This window comes from Mobula birostris, unplaced genomic scaffold (genome assembly GCF_030028105.1).
Source record: "Mobula birostris isolate sMobBir1 unplaced genomic scaffold, sMobBir1.hap1 scaffold_644, whole genome shotgun sequence".
Classification (NCBI taxonomy): domain Eukaryota; kingdom Metazoa; phylum Chordata; class Chondrichthyes; order Myliobatiformes; family Myliobatidae; genus Mobula; species Mobula birostris.
This window is the reverse complement of record NW_027278363.1, coordinates 158,175-181,934: the sequence shown is the minus strand read 5'-3', so window position 1 is coordinate 181,934 and position 23,760 is coordinate 158,175.

The following is a 23,760-nucleotide window of genomic DNA, read 5'->3' as shown; positions in this document are numbered from 1 at the left end:
TGGATCAGGTGAGGGGGAGTGATGGACAGATGGAGGAGGGGAGAGTGGGAATAGTGACAGAGACAGGGAGGTGACGGGTGGATCAGGTGAGGGGGAGTGATGGACAGACGGAGGAGGGGAGAGTGGGAATAGTGACAGAGACTGGGAGGTGATGGGTGGATCAGGTGAGGGGGAGTGATGGACAGATGGAGGAGAGGAGAGTGGGAATAGTGACAGAGACTGGGAGGTCATGGGTGGATCAGGTGAGGGGGAGTGATGGACAGACGGAGGAGAGCAGAGCGGGAATAGTGACAGAGACTGGGAGGTGACGGGTGGATCAGGTGAGGGGGAGTGATGGACAGACGGAGGAGGGGAGAGTGGGAATAGTGACAGAGACTGGGAGGTGACGGGTGGATCAGGTGAAGGGGAGTGATGGACAGACGGAGGAGGGGAGAGTGGGAATAGTGACAGAGACTGGGAGGTGACGGGTGGATCAGGTGAGGGGGAGTGATGGACAGACGGAGGAGGGGAGCGTGGGAATAGTGACAGAGACTGGGAGGTGACGGGTGGATCCAGGTGAGGGGGAGTGATGGACAGACGGAGGAGGGGAGAGTGGGAATAATGACAGAGACTGGGAGGTGACGGGTGGATCAGGTGAGGGGGAGTGATGGACAGACGGAGGAGGGGAGAGTGGGAATAGTGACAGAGACAGGGAGGTGACGGGTGGATCAGGTGAGGGGGAGTGATGGACAGACGGAGGAGAGGAGAGTGGGAATAGTGACAGAGACTGGGAGGTGATGGGTGGAACAGGTGAGGGGGAGTGATGGACAGACGGAGGAAGGGAGCGTGCGAATAGTGACAGAGACTGGGAGGTGACGGGTGGATCAGGTGAGGGGGAGTGATGGACAGACGGAGGAGGGGAGAGTGGGAATAGTGACAGAGACTGGGAGGTGATGGGTGGATCTGGTGAGGGGGAGTGATGGACAGATGGAGGAGAGGAGAGTCGGAATAGTGACAGAGACTGGGAGGTGACGGGTGGATCAGGTGAGGGGGAGTGATGGACAGACGGAGGAGGGGAGAGTGGGAATAGTGACAGAGACTGGGAGGTGATGGGTGGATCTGGTGAGGGGGAGTGATGGACAGATGGAGGAGAGGAGAGTGGGAATAGTGACAGAGACTGGGAGGTGACGGGTGGAACAGGTGAGGGGGAGTGATGGACAGACGGAGGAGGGGAGCGTGGGAATAGTGACAGAGACTGGGAGATGACGGGTGGATCAGGTGACGGGGAGTGATGGACAGACGGAGGAGGGGAGAGTGGGAATAGTGACAGAGACTGGGAGGTCATGGGTGGATCAGGTGAGGGGGAGTGATGGACAGACGGAGGAGGGGAGAGTGGGAATAGTGACAGAGACTGGGAGATGATGGGTGGATCAGGTGACGGGGAGTGATGGACATACGGAGGAAGGGAGAGTGGGAATAGTGACAAAGACTGGGAGGTGACGTGTGGATCAGGTGAGGGGGAGTGATGGACAGACAGAGGAGGAGAGAGTAGGAATAGTGACAGAGACTGGGAGGTGACGTGTGGATCAGGTGAGGGGGAGTGATGGACAGACAGAGGAGGAGAGAGTGGGAATAGTGACAGAGACTGGGAGGTGACGGGTGGATCAGGTGAGGGGGAGTGATGGACAGACGGAGGAGGGGAGAGTGGGAATAGTGACAGAGACTGGGAGGTGACGGGTGGATCAGGTGAAGGGCAGTGATGGACATACGGAGGAGGGGAGAGTGGGAATAGTGACAGAGACTGGGAGGTGACGTGTGGATCAGGTGAGGGGGAGTGATGGACAGACAGAGGAGGAGAGAGTAGGAATAGTGACAGAGACTGGGAGGTGACGGGTGGATCAGGTGAGGGGGAGTGATGGACAGACGGAGGAGGGGAGAGTGGGAACAGTGACAGAGACTGGGAGGTGACGGGTGGATCCAGGTGAGGGGGAGTGATGGACAGACGGAGGAGGGGAGAGTGGGAATAGTGACAGAGACAGGGAGGTGACGGGTGGATCAGGTGAGGGGGAGTGATGGACAGACGGAGGAGGGGAGAGTGGGAATAGTGACAGAGACTGGGAGGTGATGGGTGGATCTGGTGAGGGGGAGTGATGGACAGATGGAGGAGAGGAGAGTCGGAATAGTGACAGAGACTGGGAGGTGACGGGTGGATCAGGTGAGGGGGAGTGATGGACAGACGGAGGAGGGGAGAGTGGGAATAGTGACAGAGACTGGGAGGTGATGGGTGGATCTGGTGAGGGGGAGTGATGGACAGATGGAGGAGAGGAGAGTGGGAATAGTGACAGAGACTGGGAGGTGACGGGTGGAACAGGTGAGAGGGAGTGATGGACAGACGGCGGAGGGGAGAGTGGGAATCGTGACAGAGACTGGGAGATGATGGGTGGATCAGGTGAGGGGGAGTGATGGACAGACGGAGGAGAGGAGAGTGGGAATAGTGACAGAGACTGGGAGGTGACGGGTGGAACAGGTGAGGGGGAGTGATGGACAGACGGAGGAGGGGAGCGTGGGAATAGTGACAGAGACTGGGAGGCGATGGGTGGATCAGGTGAGGGGGAGTGATGGACGGACGGAGGAGGGGAGAGTGGGAATAGTGACAGAGACTGGGAGGTGACGGGTGGATCAGGTGAGGGGGAGTGACGGACAGACGGAGGAGGGGAGAGTGGGAATAGTGACAGAGACTGGGAGGTGACGGGTGGATCAGCTCAGGGGGAGTGACGGACAGACGGAGGAGGGGAGAGTGGGAATAGTGACAGAGACTGGGAGGTGACGGGTGGATCCAGGTGAGGGGGAGTGATGGACAGACGGAGGAGGGGAGAGTGGGAATAGTGACAGAGACTGGGAGGTGACGGGTGGATCAGGTGAAGGGGAATGATGGACAGACGGAGGAGGGGAGAGTGGGAATAGTGAAAGAGACTGGGAGGTGATGGGTGGATCAGGTGAGGGGGAGTGATGGACAGATGGAGGAGAGGAGAGTGGGAATAGTGACAGAGACTGGGAGGTCAATGGTGGATCAGGTGAGGGGGAGTGATGGACAGACGGAGGAGAGCAGAGCGGGAATAGTGACAGAGACTGGGAGGTGACGGGTGGATCAGGTGAGGGGGAGTGATGGACAGACGGAGGGGGGGAGAGTGGGAATAGTGACAGAGACAGGGAGGTGACGGGTGGATCAGGTGAAGGGGAGTGATGGACAGACGGAGGAGGGGAGAGTGGGAATAGTGACAGAGACTGGGTGGTGACGGGTGGATCAGGTGAGGGGGAGTGATGGACAGACGGAGGAGGGGAGAGTGGGAATAGTGACAAAGACTGGGAGGTGACGGGTGGATCAGGTGAAGGGGAGTGATGGACAGACGGAGGAGGGGAGAGTGGGAATAGTGACAGAGACTGGGAGGTGACGGGTGGATCAGGTGAGGGGGAGTGATGGACAGACGGAGGAGGGGAGAGTGGGAATAGTGACAGAGACTGGGAGGTGACGGGTGGATCAGGTGAAGAGGACTGATGGACAGACGGAGGAGGGGAGCGTGGGAATAGTGACAGAGACTGGGAGGTGACGGGTGGATCAGGTGAGGGGGAGTGATGGACAGACGGAGGAGGGGAGCGTGGGAATCGTGACAGAGACTGGGAGATGATGGGTGGATCAGGTGAGTGGGAGTGATGGACAGACGGAGGAGAGCAGAGCGGGAATAGTGACAGAGACTGGGAGGTGACGGGTGGATCAGGTGAGGGGGAGTGATGGACAGACGGAGAAGGGGAGAGTGGGAATAGTGACAGAGACTGGGAGGTGACGGGTGGATCAGGTGAAGGGGAGTGATGGACAGACGGAGGAGGGGAGAGTGGGAATAGTGACAAAGACTGGGAGGTGACGGGTGGATCAGGTGAGGGGGAGTGAGGGACAGACGGAGGAGGGGAGAGTGGGAATAGTGACAGAGACTGGGAGGTGACGGGTGGATCAGGTGAGGGGGAGTGATGGACAGACGGAGGAGGGGAGCGTGGGAATAGTGACAGAGACTGGGAGGTGACGGGTGGATCCAGGTGAGGGGGAGTGATGGACAGACGGAGGAGGGGAGAGTGGGAATAGTGACAGAGACAGGGAGGTGACGGGTGGATCAGGTGAGGGGGAGTGATGGACAGACGGAGGAGAGGAGAGTGGGAATAGTGACAGAGACTGGGAGGTGACGGGTGGAACAGGTGAGGGGGAGTGATGGACAGACGGAGGAGGGGAGAGTGGGAATAGTGACAGAGACTGGGAGGTGATGGGTGGATCCAGGTGAGGGGGAGTGATGGACAGACGGAGGAGGGGAGAGTGGGAATAGTGACAGAGACTGGGAGGTGATGGGTGGATCAGGTGAGGGGGAGTGATGGACAGACGGAGGAGGGGAGAGTGGGAATAGTGACAGAGACTGGGAGGTGACGGGTGGATCAGGTGAGGTGGAGTGATGGACAGACGGAGGAGGGGAGCGTGGGAATAGTGACAGAGACTGGGAGGTGACGGGTGGATCCAGGTGAGGGGGAGTGATGGACAGACGGAGGAGGGGAGAGTGGGAATAGTGACAGACTGGGATGTGACGGGTGGATCAGGTGAGGGGGAGTGATGGACAGACGGAGGGGGGGAGAGTGGGAATAGTGACAGAGACTGGGAGGTGACGGGTGTATCAGGTGAGGGGGAGTAATGGACAGACGGAGGAGGGGAGAGTGGGAATATTGACAGAGACTGGGAGGTGACGGGTGGATCAGGTGAGGGGGAGTGATGGACAGACGGAGGAGGGGAGAGTGGGAATAGTGACAGAGACTGGGAGGCGATGGGTGGATCAGGTGAGGGGGAGTGATGGACAGACGGAGGAGGGGAGAGTGGGAATAGTGACAGAGACTGGGAGGTGACGGGTGGATCCAGGTGAGGGGGAGTGATGGACAGACGGAGGAGGGGAGAGTGGGAATAGTGACAGAGACTGGGAGGTGACGGGTGGATCAGGTGAAGGGGAATGATGGACAGACGGAGGAGGGGAGAGTGGGAATAGTGAAAGAGACTGGGAGGTGATGGGTGGATCAGGTGAGGGGGAGTGATGGACAGATGGAGGAGAGGAGAGTGGGAATAATGACAGAGACTGGGAGGTCATGGGTGGATCAGGTGAGGGGGAGTGATGGACAGACGGAGGAGAGTAGAGCGGGAATAGTGACAGAGACTGGGAGGTGACGGGTGGATCAGGTGAGGGGGAGTGATGGACAGACGGAGGAGGGGAGAGTGGGAATAGTGACAGAGACTGGGAGGTGACAGGTGGATCAAGTGAAGGGGAGTGATGGACAGACGGAGGAGGGGAGAGTGGGAATAGTGACAAAGACTGGGGGGTGACGGGTGGATCAGGTGAGGGGGAGTGAGGGACAGACGGAGGAGGGGAGAGTGGGAATAGTGACAGAGACTGGGAGGTGACGGGTGGATCAGGTGAGGGGGAGTGATGGACAGACGGAGGAGAGGAGAGTGGGAATAGTGACAGAGACTGGGAGGTGACGGGTGGAACAGGTGAGGGGGAGTGATGGACAGACGGAGGAGGGGAGAGTGGGAATAGTGACAGAGACTGGGAGGTGATGGGTGGATCCAGGTGAGGGGGAGTGATGGACAGACGGAGGAGGGGAGAGTGGGAATAGTGACAGAGACTGGGAGGTGATGGGTGGATCTGGTGAGGGGGAGTGATGGACAGATGGAGGAGAGGAGAGTGGGAATAGTGACAGAGACTGGGAGGTGACGGGTGGAACAGGTGAGGGGGAGTGATGGACAGACGGAGGAGGGGAACGTGGGAATACTGACAGAGACTGGGAGGTGATGGGTGGATCAGGTGAGGGGGAGTGATGGACAGACGGAGGAGGGGAGAGTGGGAATAGTGACAGAGACTGGGAGGTGACGGGTGGATCAGGTGAGGGGGAGTGATGGACAGACGGAGGAGAGGAGAGTGGGAATAGTGACAGAGACTGGGAGGTGACGGGTGGAACAGGTGAGGGGGAGTGATGGACAGACGGAGGAAGGGAGCGTGCGAATAGTGACAGAGACTGGGAGGTGATGGGTGGATCAGGTGAGGGGGAGTGATGGACAGACGGAGGAGGGGAGAGTGGGAATAGTGACAGAGACTGGGAGGTGACGGGTGGATCCAGGTGAAGGGGAGTGATGGACAGACGGAGGAGGGGAGAGTGGGAATAGTGACAGAGACTGGGAGCTGATGGGTGGATCTGGTGAGGGGGAGTGACGGACAGACGGAGGAGGGGAGAGTGGGAATAGTGACAGAGACTGGGAGGTGAGGGGTGGATCAGGTGAGGGGGAGTGATGGACAGACGGAGGAGGGGAGAGTGGGAATAGTGACAGAGACTGGGAGGTGACGGGTGGATCAGGTGAGGGGGAGTGATGGACAGACGGAGGAGGGGAGAGTGGGAATAGTGACAGAGACTGGGAGGTGACGGGTGGATCAGGTGAGGGGGAGTGATGGACAGATGGAGGAGAGGAGAGTGGGAATAGTGACAGAGACAGGGAGGTGACGGGTGGAACAGGTGAGGGGGAGTGATGGACAGACGGAGGAGGGGAGCGTGGGAATAGTGACAGAGACTGGGAGGTGATGGGTGGATCAGGTGAGGGGGAGTGACGGACAGACGGAGGAGGGGAGAGTGGGAATAGTGACAGAGACTGGGAGGTGACGGGTGGATCAGGTGAGGGGGAGAGATGGACAGACGGAGGAGGGGAGAGTGGGAATAGTGACAGAGACTGGGAGGTGACGGGTGGATCCAGGAGAGGCGAGTGATGGACAGACGGAGGAGTGGAGCGTGGGAATAGTGACAGAGACTGGGAGGTGACGGGTGGATCAGGTGAGGGGGAGTGATGGACAGACGGAGGAGGGGAGCGTGGGAATCGTGACAGAGACTGGGAGATGATCGGTGGATCAGGTGAGTGGGAGTGATGGACAGACGGAGGAGAGGAGAGTGGGAATAGTGACAGAGACTGGGAGGTGATGGGTGGATCAGGTGAGGGGGAGTGATGGACAGATGGAGGAGAGGAGAGTGGGAATAGTGACAGAGACTGGGAGGTCATGGGTGGATCAGGTGAGGGGGAGTGATGGACAGACGGAGGAGAGCAGAGCGGGAATAGTGACAGAGACTGGGAGGTGACGGGTGGATCAGGTGAGGGGGAGTGATGGACAGACGGAGGAGGGGAGAGTGGGAATAGTGACAGAGACTGGGAGGTGACGGGTGGATCAGGTGAAGGGGAGTGATGGACAGACAGAGGAGGGGAGAGTGGGAATAGTGACAAAGACTGGGAGGTGACGGGTGGATCAGGTGAGGGGGAGTGAGGGACAGACGGAGGAGGGGAGAGTGGGAATAGTGACAGAGACTGGGAGGTGACGGGTGGATCAGGTGAGGGGGAGTGATGGACAGACGGAGGAGGGGAGCGTGGGAATAGTGACAGAGACTGGGAGGTGACGGGTGGATCCAGGTGAGGGGGAGTGATGGACAGACGGAGGAGGGGAGAGTGGGAATAATGACAGAGACTGGGAGGTGACGGGTGGATCAGGTGAGGGGGAGTGATGGACAGACGGAGGAGGGGAGAGTGGGAATAGTGTCAGAGACAGGGAGGTGACGGGTGGATCAGGTGAGGGGGAGTGATGGACAGACGGAGGAGAGGAGAGTGGGAATATTGACAGAGACTGGGAGGTGACGGGTGGAACAGGTGAGGGGGAGTGATGGACAGACGGAGGAGGGGAGCGTGGGAATAGTGACAGAGACTGGGAGGTGATGGGTGGATCAGGTGAGGGGGAGTGATGGACAGACGGAGGAGGGGAGAGTGGGAATAGTGACAGAGACTGGGAGGTGACGGGTGGATCAGGTGAGGGGGAGTGATGGACAGACGGAGGAGGGGAGAGTGGGAATAGTGACAGAGACTGGGAGGTGACGGGTGGATCAGGTGAGGGGGAGTGATGGACAGACGGAGGAGTGGAGAGTGGGAATCGTGACAGAGACTGGGAGATGATGGGTGGATCAGGTGAGGGGGAGTGATGGACAGACGGAGGAGAGGAGAGTGGAAATAGTGACAGAGACTGGGAGGTGACGGGTGGAACAGGTGAGGGGGAGTGATGGACAGACGGAGGAGGGGAGCGTGGGAATAGTGACAGAGACTGGGAGGTGACGGGTGGATCCAGGTGAGGGGGAGTGATGGACAGACGGAGGAGGGGAGAGTGGGAATACTGACAGACTGGGATGTGACGGGTGGATCAGGTGAGGGGGAGTGATGGACAGACGGAGGGGGGGAGAGTGGGAATAGTGACAGAGACTGGGAGATGACGGGTGTATCAGGTGAGGGGGAGTAATGGACAGACGGAGGAGGGGAGAGTGGGAATACTGACAGAGACTGGGAGGTGACGGGTGGATCAGGTGAGGGGGAGTGATGGACATACGGAGGAGGGGAGAGTGGGAATAGTGACAGAGACTGGGAGGCGATGGGTGGATCAGGTGAGGGGGAGTGATGGACAGACGGAGGAGGGGAGAGTGGGAATAGTGACAGAGACTGGGAGGTGACGGGTGGATCCAGGTGAGGGGGAGTGATGGACAGACGGAGGAGGGGAGAGTGGGAATAGTGACAGAGACTGGGAGGTGACGGGAGGATCAGGTGAAGGGGAATGATGGACAGACGGAGGAGGGGAGATTGGGAATAGTGAAAGAGACTGGGAGGTGATGGGTGGATCAGGTGAGGGGGAGTGATGGACAGATGGAGGAGAGGAGAGTGGGAATAGTGACAGAGACTGGGAGGTCATGGGTGGATCAGGTGAGGGGGAGTGATGGACAGACGGAGGAGAGCAGAGCGGGAATAGTGACAGAGACTGGGAGGTGACGGGTGGATCAGGTGAGGGGGAGTGATGGACAGACGGAGGAGGGGAGAGTGGGAATAGTGACAGAGACTGGGAGGTGACGGGTGGATCAGGTGAAGGGGAGTGATGGACAGACGGAGGAGAGGAGAGTGGGAATAGTGACAGAGACTGGGAGGTGACGGGTGGAACAGGTGAGGGGGAGTGATGGACAGACGGAGGAGGGGAGAGTGGGAATAGTGACAGAGACTGGGAGGTGATGGGTGGATCCAGGTGAGGGGGAGTGATGGACAGACGGAGGAGGGGAGAGTGGGAATAGTGACAGAGACTGGGAGGTGATGGGTGGATCTGGTGAGGGGGAGTGATAGACAGATGGAGGAGAGGAGAGTGGGAATAGTGACAGAGACTGGGAGGTGACGGGTGGAACAGGTGAGGGGGATTGATGGACAGACGGAGGAGGGGAGCGTGGGAATAGTGACAGAGACTGGGAGGTGATGGGTGGATCAGGTGAGGGGGAGTGATGGACAGACGGAGGAGGGGAGAGTGGGAATAGTGACAGAGACTGGGAGGTGACGGGTGGATCAGGTGAGGGGGAGTGATGGACAGACGGAGGAGGGGAGAGTGGGAATAGTGACAGAGACTGGGAGGTGACGGGTGGATCAGGTGAGGGGAAGTGATGGACAGACGCAGGAGTGGAGAGTGGGAATCGTGACAGAGACTGGGAGATGATGGGTGGATCAGGTGAGGGGGAGTGATGGACAGACGGAGGAGAGGAGAGTGGGAATAGTGACAGAGACTGGGAGGTGACGGGTGGAACAGGTGAGGGGGAGTGATGGACAGACGGAGGAGGGGAGAGTGGGAATAGTGACAGAGACTGGGAGGTGATGGGTGGATCCAGGTGAGGGGGAGTGATGGACAGACGGAGGAGGGGAGAGTGGGAATAGTGACAGAGACTGGGAGGTGACGGGTGGATCAGGTGAGGGGGAGTGATGGACAGACGGAGGAGGGGAGCGTGGGAATAGTGACAGAGACTGGGAGGTGACGGGTGGATCCAGGTGAGGGGGAGTGATGGACAGACGGAGGAGGGGAGAGTGGGAATAATGACAGAGACTGGGAGGTGACGGGTGGATCAGGTGAGGGGGAGTGATGGACAGACGGAGGAGGGGAGAGTGGGAATAGTGACAGAGACAGGGAGGTGACGGGTGGATCAGGTGAGGGGGAGTGATGGACAGACGGAGGAGAGGAGAGTGGGAATAGTGACAGAGACTGGGAGGTGACGGGTGGAACAGGTGAGGGGGAGTGATGGACAGACGGAGGAGGGGAGCGTGGGAATAGTGACAGAGACTGGGAGGTGACGGGTGGAACAGGTGAGGGGGAGTGATGGACAGACGGAGGAGGGGAGCGTGGGAATAGTGACAGAGACTGGGAGGTGACGGGTGGATCCAGGTGAGGGGGAGTGATGGACAGACGGAGGAGGGGAGAGTGGGAATACTGACAGACTGGGATGTGACGGGTGGATCAGGTGAGGGGGAGTGATGGACAGACGGAGGGGGGGAGAGTGGGAATAGTGACAGAGACTGGGAGATGACGGGTGTATCAGGTGAGGGGGAGTAATGGACAGACGGAGGAGGGGAGAGTGGGAATACTGACAGAGACTGGGAGGTGACGGGTGGATCAGGTGAGGGGGAGTGATGGACAGACGGAGGAGGGGAGAGTGGGAATAGTGACAGAGACTGGGAGGCGATGGGTGGATCAGGTGAGGGGGAGTGATGGACAGACGGAGGAGGGGAGAGTGGGAATAGTGACAGAGACTGGGAGGTGACGGGTGGATCCAGGTGAGGGGGAGTGATGGACAGACGGAGGAGGGGAGAGTGGGAATAGTGACAGAGACTGGGAGGTGACGGGTGGATCAGGTGAAGGGGAATGATGGACAGACGGAGGAGGGGAGAGTGGGAATAGTGAAAGAGACTGGGAGGTGATGGGTGGATCAGGTGAGGGGGAGTGATGGACAGATGGAGGAGAGGAGAGTGGGAATAGTGACAGAGACTGGGAGGTCATGGGTGGATCAGGTGAGGGGGAGTGATGGACAGACGGAGGAGAGTAGAGCGGGAATAGTGACAGAGACTGGGAGGTGACGGGTGGATCAGGTGAGGGGGAGTGATGGACAGACGGAGGAGGGGAGAGTGGGAATAGTGACAGAGACTGGGAGGTGACGGGTGGATCAGGTGAAGGGGAGTGATGGACAGACGGAGGAGAGGAGAGTGGGAATAGTGACAGAGACTGGGAGGTGACGGGTGGAACAGGTGAGGGGGAGTGATGGACAGACGGAGGAGGGGAGAGTGGGAATAGTGACAGAGACTGGGAGGTGATGGGTGGATCCAGGTGAGGGGGAGTGATGGACAGACGGAGGAGGGGAGAGTGGGAATAGTGACAGAGACTGGGAGGTGATGGGTGGATCTGGTGAGGGGGAGTGATGGACAGATGGAGGAGAGGAGAGTGGGAATAGTGACAGAGACTGGGAGGTGACGGGTGGAACAGGCGAGGGGGATTGATGGACAGACGGAGGAGGGGAGCGTGGGAATAGTGACAGAGACTGGGAGGTGATGGGTGGATCAGGTGAGGGGGAGTGATGGACAGACGGAGGAGGGGAGAGTGGGAATAGTGACAGAGACTGGGAGGTGACGGGTGGATCAGGTGAGGGGGAGTGATGGACAGACGGAGGAGGGGAGAGTGGGAATAGTGACAGAGACTGGGAGGTGACGGGTGGATCAGGTGAGGGGGAGTGATGGACAGACGCAGGAGTGGAGAGTGGGAATCGTGACAGAGACTGGGAGATGATGGGTGGATCAGGTGAGGGGGAGTGATGGACAGACGGAGGAGAGGAGAGTGGGAATAGTGACAGAGACTGGGAGGTGACGGGTGGAACAGGTGAGGGGGAGTGATGGACAGACGGAGGAGGGGAGAGTGGGAATAGTGACAGAGACTGGGAGGTGATGGGTGGATCCAGGTGAGGGGGAGTGATGGACAGACGGAGGAGGGGAGAGTGGGAATAGTGACAGAGACTGGGAGGTGATGGGTGGATCTGGTGAGGGGGAGTGATGGACAGATGGAGGAGAGGAGAGTGGGAATAGTGACAGAGACTGGGAGGTGACGGGTGGAACAGGTGAGGGGGAGTGATGGACAGACGGAGGAGGGGAGCGTGGGAATAGTGACAGAGACTGGGAGGTGATGGGTGGATCAGGTGAGGGGGAGTGATGGACTGACGGAGGAGGGGAGAGTGGGAACAGTGACAGAGACTGGGAGGTGACGGGTGGATCAGGTGAGGGGGAGTGATGGACAGACGGAGGAGGGGAGAGTGGGAATAGTGACAGAGACTGGGAGGTGACGGGTGGATCAGGTGAGGGGGAGTGATGGACAGACGGAGGAGTGGAGAGTGGGAATCGTGACAGAGACTGGGAGGTGACGGGTGGATCAGGTGAGGCGGAGTGATGGACAGACGGAGGAGAGGAGAGTGGGAATAGTGACAGAGACTGGGAGGTGACGGGTGGAACAGGTGAGGGGGAGTGATGGACAGACGGAGGAGGGGAGCGTGGGAATAGTGACAGAGACTGGGAGGTGACGGGTGGATCCAGGTGAGGGGGAGTGATGGACAGACGGAGGAGGGGAGAGTGGGAATAGTGACAGACTGGGATGTGACGGGTGGATCAGGTGAGGGGGAGTGATGGACAGACGGAGGAGGGGAGGGTGGGAATAGTGACAGAGACTGGGAGGTGATGGGTGGATCCAGGTGAGGGGGAGTGATGGACAGACGGAGGAGGGGAGAGTGGGAATAGTGACAGAGACTGGGAGGTGATGGGTGGATCTGGTGAGGGGGAGTGATGGACAGATGGAGGAGAGGAGAGTGGGAATAGTGACAGAGACTGGGAGGTGACGGGTGGAACAGGTGAGGGTGAGTGATGGACAGACGGAGGAGGGGAGCGTGGGAATAGTGACAGAGACTGGGAGGTGATGGGTGGATCAGGTGAGGGGGAGTGATGGACAGACGGAGGAGGGGAGAGTGGGAATAGTGACAGAGACTGGGAGGTGACGGGTGGATCAGGTGAGGGGGAGTGATGGACAGACGGAGGAGGGGAGAGTGGAAATAGTGACAGAGACTGGGAGGTGACGGGTGGTTCAGGTGAGGGGGAGTGATGGACAGACGGAGGAGTGGAGAGTGGGAATCGTGACAGAGACTGGGAGGTGACGGGTGGAACAGGTGAGGGGGAGTGATGGACAGACGGAGGAGGGGAGCGTGGGAATAGTGACAGAGACTGGGAGGTGACGGGTGGATCCAGGTGAGGGGGAGTGATGGACAGACGGAGGAGGGGAGAGTGGGAATAGTGACAGACTGGGATGTGACGGGTGGATCAGGTGAGGGGGAGTGATGGACAGACGGAGGGGGGGGAGAGTGGGAATAGTGACAGAGACTGGGAGGTGACGGGTGTATCAGGTGAGGGGGAGTAATGGACAGACGGAGGAGGGGAGAGTGGGAATACTGACAGAGACTGGGAGGTGACGGGTGGATCAGGTGAGGGGGAGTGATGGACAGAGGGAGGAGGGGAGAGTGGGAATTGTGACAGAGACTGGGAGGCGATGGGTGGATCAGGTGAGGGGGAGTGATGGACAGACGGAGGAGGGGAGAGTGGGAATAGTGACAGAGACTGGGAGGTGACGGGTGGATCCAGGTGAGGGGGAGTGATGGACAGACGGAGGAGGGGAGAGTGGGAATAGTGACAGAGACTGGGAGGTGACGGGTGGAACAGGTGAGGGGGAGTGATGGACAGACGGAGGAGGGGAGCGTGGGAATAGTGACAGAGACTGGGAGGTGATGGGTGGATCAGGTGAGGGGGAGTGATGGACAGACGGAGGAGGGGAGAGTGGGAATAGTGACAGAGACTGGGAGGTGACGGGTGGATCAGGTGAGGGGGAGTGATGGACAGACGGAGGAGGGGAGAGTGGGAATAGTGACAGAGACTGGGAGGTGACGGGTGGATCAGGTGAGGGGGAGTGATGGACAGACGGAGGAGGGGAGAGTGGGAATAGTGACAGAGACTGGGAGGTGACGGGTGGATCAGGTGAAGGGGAGTGATGGACAGACGGAGGAGGGGAGAGTGGGAATAGTGACAGAGACTGGGGGGTGACGGGTGGATCAGGTGAGGGGGAGTGAGGGACAGACGGAGGAGGGGAGAGTGGGAATAGTGACAGAGACTGGGAGGTGACGGGTGGATCAGGTGAGGGGGAGTGATGGACAGACGGAGGAGAGGAGAGTGGGAATAGTGACAGAGACTGGGAGGTGACGGGTGGAACAGGTGAGGGGGAGTGATGGACAGACGGAGGAGGGGAGAGTGGGAATAGTGACAGAGACTGGGAGGTGATGGGTGGATCCAGGTGAGGGGGAGTGATGGACAGACGGAGGAGGGGAGAGTGGGAATAGTGACAGAGACTGGGAGGTGATGGGTGGATCTGGTGAGGGGGAGTGATGGACAGATGGAGGAGAGGAGAGTGGGAATAGTGACAGAGACTGGGAGGTGACGGGTGGAACAGGTGAGGGGGAGTGATGGACAGACGGAGGAGGGGCGCGTGGGAATAGTGACAGAGACTGGGAGGTGATGGGTGGATCAGGTGAGGGGGAGTGATGGACAGACGGAGGAGGGGAGAGTGGGAATAGTGACAGAGACTGGGAGGTGACGGGTGGATCAGGTGAGGGGGAGTGATGGACAGACGGAGGAGGGGAGAGTGGGAATAGTGACAGAGACTGGGAGGTGACGGGTGGATCAGGTGAGGGGGAGTGATGGACAGACGGAGGAGTGGAGAGTGGGAATCGTGACAGAGACTGGGAGATGATGGGTGGATCAGGTGAGGGGGAGTGATGGACAGACGGAGGAGAGGAGAGTGGGAATAGTGACAGAGACTGGGAGGTGACGGGTGGAACAGGTGAGGGGGAGTGATGGACAGACGGAGGAGGGGAGAGTGGGAATAGTGACAGAGACTGGGAGGTGATGGGTGGATCAGGTGAGGGGGAGTGATGGACAGACGGAGGAGGGGAGAGTGGGAATAGTGACAGAGACAGGGAGGTGACGGGTGGAACAGGTGAGGGGGAGTGATGGACAGACGGAGGAGGGGAGAGTGGGAATAGTGACAGAGACTGGGAGGTGATGGGTGGATCCAGGTGAGGGGGAGTGATGGACAGACGGAGGAGGGGAGAGTGGGAATAGTGACAGAGACTGGGAGGTGATGGGTGGATCTGGTGAGGGGGAGTGATGGACAGATGGAGGAGAGGAGAGTGGGAATAGTGACAGAGACTGGGAGGTGACGGGTGGAACAGGTGAGGGGGAGTGATGGACAGACGGAGGAGGGGAGCGTGGGAATAGTGACAGAGACTGGGAGGTGATGGGTGGATCAGGTGAGGGGGAGTGATGGACAGACGGAGGAGTGGAGAGTGGGAATCGTGACAGAGACTGGGAGATGATGGCTGGATCAGGTGAGGGGGAGTGATGGACAGACGGAGGAGAGGAGAGTGGGAATAGTGACAGAGACTGGGAGGTGACGGGTGGAACAGGTGAGAGGGAGTGATGGACAGACGGAGGAGGGGAGCGTGGGAATAGTGACAGAGACTGGGAGGTGACGGGTGGATCCAGGTGAGGGGGAGTGATGGACAGACGGAGGAGGGGAGAGTGGGAATAGTGACAGACTGGGATGTGACGGGTGGATCAGGTGAGGGGGAGTGATGGACAGACGGAGGGGGGGAGAGTGGGAATAGTGACAGAGACTGGGAGGTGACGGGTGTATCAGGTGAGGGGGAGTAATGGACAGACGGAGGAGGGGAGAGTGGGAATACTGACAGAGACTGGGAGGTGACGGGTGGATCAGGTGAGGGGGAGTGATGGACAGACGGAGGAGGGGAGAGTGGGAATAGTGACAGAGACTGGGAGGTGACGGGTGGATCAGGTGAAGCGGAGTGATGGACAGACGGAGGAGGGGAGACTGGGAATAGTGACAAAGACTGGGAGGTGACGGGTGGATCAGGTGAAGGGGAGTGATGGACAGACGGAGGAGGGGAGAGTGGGAATAGTGACAAAGACTGGGAGGTGACGGGTGGATCAGGTGAGGGGGAGTGATGGACAGACAGAGGAGGGGAGAGTGGGAATAGTGACAGAGACTGGGAGGTGATGGGTGGATCAGGTGAAGGGGAGTGATGGACAGACGGAGGAGGGGAGAGTGGGAATAGTGACAGAGACTGGGAGGTGACGGGTGGATCAGGTGAGGGGGAGTGATGGACAGACGGAGGAGGGGAGAGTGGGAATAGTGACAGAGACTGGGAGGTGACGGGTGGATCAGGTGAGGGGGAGTGATGGACAGACGGAGGAGGGGAGCGTGGGAATAGTGACAGAGACTGGGAGGTGATGGGTGGATCAGGTGAGGGGGAGTGACGGACAGACGGAGGAGGGGAGAGTGGGAATAGTGACAGAGACTGGGAGGTGACGGGTGGATCAGGTGAGGGGGAGTGATGGACAGACGGAGGAGTGGAGAGTGGGAATCGTGACAGAGACTGGGAGATGATGGGTGGATCAGGTGAGGGGGAGTGATGGACAGACGGAGGAGAGGAGAGTGGGAATAGTGACAGAGACTGGGAGGTGACGGGTGGAACAGGTGAGGGGGAGTGATGGACAGACGGAGGAGGGGAGAGTGGGAATAGTGACAGAGACTGGGAGGTGATGGGTGGATCAGGTGAGGGGGAGTGATGGACAGACGGAGGAGGGGAGAGTGGGAATAGTGACAGAGACTGGGAGGTGATGGGTGGATCTGGTGAGGGGGAGTGATGGACAGATGGAGGAGAGGAGAGTGGGAATAGTGACAGAGACTGGGAGGTGACGGGTGGAACAGGTGAGGGGGAGTGATGGACAGACGGAGGAGGGGAGCGTGGGAATAGTGACAGAGACTGGGAGGTGATGGGTGGATCAGGTGAGGGGGAGTGATGGACAGACGGAGGAGTGGAGAGTGGGAATCGTGACAGAGACTGGGAGATGATGGCTGGATCAGGTGAGGGGGAGTGATGGACAGACGGAGGAGAGGAGAGTGGGAATAGTGACAGAGACTGGGAGGTGACGGGTGGAACAGGTGAGGGGGAGTGATGGACAGACGGAGGAACGGAGCGTGGGAATAGTGACAGAGACTGGGAGGTGACGGGTGGATCCAGGTGAGGGGGAGTGATGGACAGACGGAGGAGGGGAGAGTGGGAATAGTGACAGACTGGGATGTGACGGGTGGATCAGGTGAGGGGGAGTGATGGACAGACGGAGGGGGGGAGAGTGGGAATAGTGACAGAGACTGGGAGGTGACGGGTGTATCAGGTGAGGGGGAGTAATGGACAGACGGAGGAGGGGAGAGTGGGAATACTGACAGAGACTGGGAGGTGACGGGTGCATCAGGTGAGGGGGAGTGATGGACAGACGGAGGAGGGGGGAGTGGGAATAGTGACAGAGACTGGGAGGTGACGGGTGGATCAGGTGAAGGGGAGTGATGGACAGACGGAGGAGGGGAGACTGGGAATAGTGACAAAGACTGGGAGGTGACGGGTGGATCAGGTGAAGGGGAGTGATGGACAGACGGAGGAGGGGAGAGTGGGAATAGTGACAAAGACTGGGAGGTGACGGGTGGATCAGGTGAGGGGGAGTGATGGACAGACAGAGGAGGGGAGAGTGGGAATAGTGACAGAGACTGGGAGGTGATGGGTGGATCAGGTGAAGGGGAGTGATGGACAGACGGAGGAGGGGAGAGTGGGAATAGTGACAGAGACTGGGAGGTGACGGGTGGATCAGGTGAGGGGGAGTGATGGACAGACGGAGGAGGGGAGAGTGGGAATAATGACAGAGACTGGGAGGTGACGGGTGGATCAGGTGAGGGGGAGTGATGGACAGACGGAGGAGGGGAGAGTGGGAATAGTGACAGAGACAGGGAGGTGACGGGTGGATCAGGTGAGGGGGAGTGATGGACAGACGGAGGAGAGGAGAGTGGGAATAGTGACAGAGACTGGGAGGTGACGGGTGGAACAGGTGAGGGGGAGTGATGGACAGACGGAGGAAGGGAGCGTGCGAATAGTGACAGAGACTGGGAGGTGATGGGTGGATCAGGTGAGGGGGAGTGATGGACAGACGGAGGAGGGGAGAGTGGGAATAGTGACAGAGACTGGGAGGTGACGGGTGGATCCAGGTGAAGGGGAGTGATGGACAGACGGAGGAGGGGAGAGTGGGAATAGTGACAGAGACTGGGAGGTGATGGGTGGATCTGGTGAGGGGGAGTGATGGACAGATGGAGGAGAGGAGAGTGGGAATAGTGACAGAGACAGGGAGGTGACGGGTGGAACAAGTGAGGGGGAGTGATGGACAGACGGAGGAGGGGAGCGTGGGAATAGTGACAGAGACTGGGAGGTGATGGGTGGATCAGGTGAGGGGGAGTGACGGACAGACGGAGGAGGGGAGAGTGGGAATAGTGACAGAGACTGGGAGGTGACGGGTGGATCAGGTGAGGGGGAGTGATGGACAGACGGAGGAGGGGAGAGTGGGAATAGTGACAGAGACTGGGAGGTGACGGGTGGATCCAGGAGAGGCGAGTGATGGACAGACGGAGGAGTGGAGAGTGGGAATCGTGACAGAGACTGGGAGATGATGGGTGGATCAGGTGAGGGGGAGTGATGGACAGACGGAGGAGAGGAGAGTGGGAATAGTGACAGAGACTGGGAGGTGACGGGTGGATCCAGGTGAGGGGGAGTGATGGACAGACGGAGGAGGGGAGCGTGGGAATAGTGACAGAGACTGGGAGGCGATGGGTGGATCAGGTGAGGGGGAGTGATGGACAAACGGAGGAGGGGAGAGTGGGAATAGTGACAGAGACTGGGAGGTGACGGGTGGATCCAGGTGAGGGGGAGTGATGGGCAGACGGAGGAGGGGAGAGTGGGAATAGTGACAGAGACTGGGAGGTGACGGGTGGATCAGGTGAAGGGGAATGATGAACAGACGGAGGAGGGGAGAGTGGGAATAGTGACAGAGACTGGGAGGTGATGGGTGGATCAGGTGAGGGGGAGTGATGGACAGACGGAGGAGGGGAGAGTGGGAATAGTGACAGAGACTGGGAGGTGACGGGTGGATCCAGGTGAGGGGGAGTGATGGACAGACGGAGGAGGGGAGAGTGGGAATACTGACGGAGACTGGGAGGTGATGGGTGGATCTGGTGAGGGGGAGTGATGGACAGATGGAGGAGAGGAGAGTGGGAATAGTGACAGAGACTGGGAGGTGACAGGTGGAACAGGTGAGGGGGAGTGATGGACAGACGGAGGAGGGGAGCGTGGGAATAGTGACAGAGACTGGGAGGTGACGGGTGGATCAGGTGAGGGGGAGTGATGGACAGACGGAGGAGGGGAGAGTGGGAATAGTGACAGAGACTGGGAGGTGACGGGTGGATCAGGTGAGGGGGAGTGATGGACAGACGGAGGAGGGGAGAGTGGGAATAGTGACAGAGACTGGGAGGTGACGGGTGGATCCAGGAGAGGGGAGTGATGGACAGACGGCGGAGTGGAGAGTGGGAATCGTGACAGAGACTGGGAGATGATGGGTGGATCAGGTGAGGGGGAGTGATGGACAGACGGAGGAGAGGAGAGTGGGAATAGTGACAGAGACTGGGAGGTGACGGGTGGAACAGGTGAGGGGGAGTGATGGACAGACGGAGGAGGGGAGAGTGGGAATAGTGACAGAGACTGGGAGGTGATGGGTGGATCAGGTGAGGGGGAGTGATGGACAGACGGAGGAGGGGAGAGTGGGAATAGTGACAGAGACTGGGAGGTGATGGGTGGATCTGGTGAGGGGGAGTGATGGACAGATGGAGGAGAGGAGAGTGGGAATAGTGACAGAGACTGGGAGGTGACGGGTGGAACAGGTGAGGGGGAGTGATGGACAGACGGAGGAGGGGAGCGTGGGAATAGTGACAGAGACTGGGAGGTGATGGGTGGATCAGGTGAGGGGGAGTGATGGACAGACGGAGGAGTGGAGAGTGGGAATCGTGACAGAGACTGGGAGATGATGGCTGGATCAGGTGAGGGGGAGTGATGGACAGACGGAGGAGAGGAGAGTGGGAATAGTCACAGAACCTGGGAGGTGACGGGTGGAACAGGTGAGGGGGAGTGATGGACAGACGGAGGAACGGAGCGTGGGAATAGTGACAGAGACTGGGAGGTGACGGGTGGATCCAGGTGAGGGGGAGTGATGGACAGACGGAGGAGGGGAGAGTGGGAATAGTGACAGAGACTGGGAGGTGACGGGTGGATCAGGTGAGGGGGAGTGATGGACAGACGGAGGGGGGGAGAGTGGGAATAGTGACAGAGACTGGGAGGTGACGGGTGTATCAGGTGAGGGGGAGTAATGGACAGACGGAGGAGGGGAGAGTGGGAATACTGACAGAGACTGGGAGGTGACGGGTGCATCAGGTGAGGGGGAGTGATGGACAGACGGAGGAGGGGAGAGTGGGAATAGTGACAGAGACTGGGAGGTGACGGGTGGATCAGGTGAAGGGGAGTGATGGACAGACGGAGGAGGGGAGACTGGGAATAGTGACAAAGACTGGGAGGTGACGGGTGGATCAGGTGAAGGGGAGTGATGGACAGACGGAGGAGGGGAGAGTGGGAATAGTGACAAAGACTGGGAGGTGACGGGTGGATCAGGTGAGGGGGAGTGATGGACAGACAGAGGAGGGGAGAGTGGGAATAGTGACAGAGACTGGGAGGTGATGGGTGGATCAGGTGAAGGGGAGTGATGGACAGACGGAGGAGGGGAGAGTGGGAATAGTGACAGAGACTGGGAGGTGACGGGTGGATCAGGTGAGGGGGAGTGATGGACAGACGGAGGAGGGGAGAGTGGGAATAATGACAGAGACTGGGAGGTGACGGGTGGATCAGGTGAGGGGGAGTGATGGACAGACGGAGGAGGGGAGAGTGGGAATAGTGACAGAGACAGGGAGGTGACGGGTGGATCAGGTGAGGGGGAGTGATGGACAGACGGAGGAGAGGAGAGTGGGAATAGTGACAGAGACTGGGAGGTGACGGGTGGAACAGGTGAGGGGGAGTGATGGACAGACGGAGGAAGGGAGCGTGCGAATAGTGACAGAGACTGGGAGGTGATGGGTGGATCAGGTGAGGGGGAGTGATGGACAGACGGAGGAGGGGAGAGTGGGAATAGTGACAGAGACTGGGAGGTGACTGGTGGATCCAGGTGAAGGGGAGTGATGGACAGACGGAGGAGGGGAGAGTGGGAATAGTGACAGAGACTGGGAGGTGATGGGTGGATCTGGTGAGGGGGAGTGATGGACAGATGGAGGAGAGGAGAGTGGGAATAGTGACAGAGACAGGGAGGTGACGGGTGGAACAAGTGAGGGGGAGTGATGGACAGACGGAGGAGGGGAGCGTGGGAATAGTGACAGAGACTGGGAGGTGATGGGTGGATCAGGTGAGGGGGAGTGACGGACAGACGGAGGAGGGGAGAGTGGGAATAGTGACAGAGACTGGGAGGTGACGGGTGGATCAGGTGAGGGGGAGTGATGGACAGACGGAGGAGGGGAGAGTGGGAATAGTGACAGAGACTGGGAGGTGACGGGTGGATCCAGGAGAGGCGAGTGATGGACAGACGGAGGAGTGGAGAGTGGGAATCGTGACAGAGACTGGGAGATGATGGGTGGATCAGGTGAGGGGGAGTGATGGACAGACGGAGGAGAGGAGAGTGGGAATAGTGACAGAGACTGGGAGGTGACGGGTGGATCCAGGTGAGGGGGAGTGATGGACAGACGGAGGAGGGGAGCGTGGGAATAGTGACAGAGACTGGGAGGCGATGGGTGGATCAGGTGAGGGGGAGTGATGGACAAACGGAGGAGGGGAGAGTGGGAATAGTGACAGAGACTGGGAGGTGACGGGTGGATCCAGGTGAGGGGGAGTGATGGGCAGACGGAGGAGGGGAGAGTGGGAATAGTGACAGAGACTGGGAGGTGACGGGTGGATCAGGTGAAGGGGAATGATGAACAGACGGAGGAGGGGAGAGTGGGAATAGTGACAGAGACTGGGAGGTGATGGGTGGATCAGGTGAGGGGGAGTGATGGACAGACGGAGGAGGGGAGAGTGGGAATAGTGACAGAGACTGGGAGGTGACGGGTGGATCCAGGTGAGGGGGAGTGATGGACAGACGGAGGAGGGGAGAGTGGGAATACTGACGGAGACTGGGAGGTGATGGGTGGATCTGGTGAGGGGGAGTGATGGACAGATGGAGGAGAGGAGAGTGGGAATAGTGACAGAGACTGGGAGGTGACAGGTGGAACAGGTGAGGGGGAGTGATGGACAGACGGAGGAGGGGAGCGTGGGAATAGTGACAGAGACTGGGAGGTGATGGGTGGATCAGGTGAGGGGGAGTGATGGACAGACGGAGGAGGGGAGAGTGGGAATAGTGACAGAGACTGGGAGGTGACGGGTGGATCAGGTGAGGGGGAGTGATGGACAGACGGAGGAGGGGAGAGTGGGAATAGTGACAGAGACTGGGAGGTGACGGGTGGATCCAGGAGAGGGGAGTGATGGACAGACGGCGGAGTGGAGAGTGGGAATCGTGACAGAGACTGGGAGATGATGGGTGGATCAGGTGAGGGGGAGTGATGGACAGACGGAGGAGAGGAGAGTGGGAATAGTGACAGAGACTGGGAGGTGACGGGTGGAACAGGTGAGGGGGAGTGATGGACAGACGGAGGAAGGGAGCGTGGGAATAGTGACAGAGACTGGGAGGCGATGGGTGGATCAGGTGAGGGGGAGTGATAGACAGACGGAGGAGGGGAGAGTGGGAATAGTGACAGAGACTGGGAGGTGACGGGTGGATCCAGGTGAGGGGGAGTGATGGACAGACGGAGGAGGGGAGAGTGGGAATAGTGACAGAGACTGGGAGGTGATGGGTGGATCAGGTGAGGGGGAGTGATGGACAGATGGAGGAGAGGAGAGTGGGAATAGTGACAGAGACTGGGAGGTCATGGGTGGATCAGGTGAGGGGGAGTGATGGACAGACGGAGGAGAGCAGAGCGGGAATAGTGACAGAGACTGGGAGGTGACGGGTGGATCAGGTGAAGGGGAATGATGGACAGACGGAGGAGGGGAGAGTGGGAATAGTGACAGAGACTGGGAGGTGATGGGTGGATCAGGTGAGGGGGAGTGATGGACAGATGGAGGAGAGGAGAGTGGGAATAGTGACAGAGACTGGGAGGTCATGGGTGGATCAGGTGAGGGGGAGTGATGGACAGACGGAGGAGAGCAGAGCGGGAATAGTGACAGAGACTGGGAGGTGACGGGTGGATCAGGTGAGGGGGAGTGATGGACAGACGGAGGAGGGGAGAGTGGGAATAGTGACAGAGACTGGGAGGTGACGGGTGGATCAGGTGAGGGGGAGTGATGGACAGACGGAGGAGGGGAGAGTGGGAATAGTGACAGAGACTGGGAGGTGACGGGTGGATCAGGTGAAGGGGAGTGATGGACAAACGGAGGAGCGGAGAGTGGGAATAGTGACAAAGACTGGGAGGTGACGGGTGGATCAGGTGAGGGGGAGTGATGGACAGACAGAGGAGGGGAGAGTGGGAATAGTGACAGAGACTGGGAGGTGACGGGTGGATCAGGTGAGGGGGAGTGATGGACAGACGGAGGAGGGGAGCGTGGGAATAGTGACAGAGACTGGGAGGTGACGGGTGGATCAGGTGAGGGGGAGTGATGGACAGACGGAGGAGGGGAGAGTGGGAATAGTGACAGAGACTGGGAGGTGACGGGTGGATCAGGTGAGAGGGAGTGATG